At 42.4% G+C, this 641-nt stretch overlaps 1 non-coding gene across 1 annotated transcript; it reads left to right on the top strand.

Moving 5' to 3' along the window:
• Positions 1-227: 227 nt before the first annotated feature.
• On the top strand, positions 228-334 carry LOC133060084 (U6 spliceosomal RNA). The gene has a single exon (XR_009693746.1). It is a non-coding gene; the product is annotated as a U6 spliceosomal RNA (small nuclear RNA).
• Positions 335-641: the final 307 nt, after the last annotated feature.

Genomic DNA, 641 nt, shown 5'->3' with positions numbered 1-641 from the left:
GGGAGGCCTGGCGTGCTGCGATTCATGGGGTCGCAAAGAGTTGGACACGACCGACCGACTGAACTGAGCTGAAGCACATCTTTACCCATTCAACTCTTGGTGGACACTTAGATTGTTTCTGTGTCTTGGCTATTGTAAATAATGCTGCTATGAACATAGGGTGCAGGCATCTTTTTGAACTGACTTGACAACTCTGTTTTTAGTTTGCTTTTTAAAAATGTTTGTTTGTGCTCACTTCGGCAGCACATATACTAGGATTGGAATGACACAGAGAAGATTAGCATGACCCCTGCGCAAGGATGACACGCAAATTCGTGAAGCGTTCCATATTTTTGAGTTTATCTAAAAGCTCATATCACATTTACATTTTTGAGGAGTTTTCCTTGTTATTGTTTTTAGAGGTACTTTCTTTGTTGACAAGCTTGTGACAGATATGACAATATAGCGATGTTTAACTTATAATAAACCTAGGCACAATGACAAAAAAAAAAAAATAAAATAAAAATGTTTGTTTATCTGGCTGTGTCGGGTCTTAGTTGAGGCACACAGCACCTTCGCTGCGTCCTGCGGGACCCTTCTTACGGTGTGCTAGACTCTCTAGCTGTGGCACAGGCTCAGCTGCTCCTCAGCATGGGGGGTCT

This window comes from Dama dama, chromosome 7, assembly GCF_033118175.1.
Source record: "Dama dama isolate Ldn47 chromosome 7, ASM3311817v1, whole genome shotgun sequence".
Taxonomy (NCBI): domain Eukaryota; kingdom Metazoa; phylum Chordata; class Mammalia; order Artiodactyla; family Cervidae; genus Dama; species Dama dama.
This window is presented reverse-complemented; position numbering and strand designations above follow the sequence as displayed.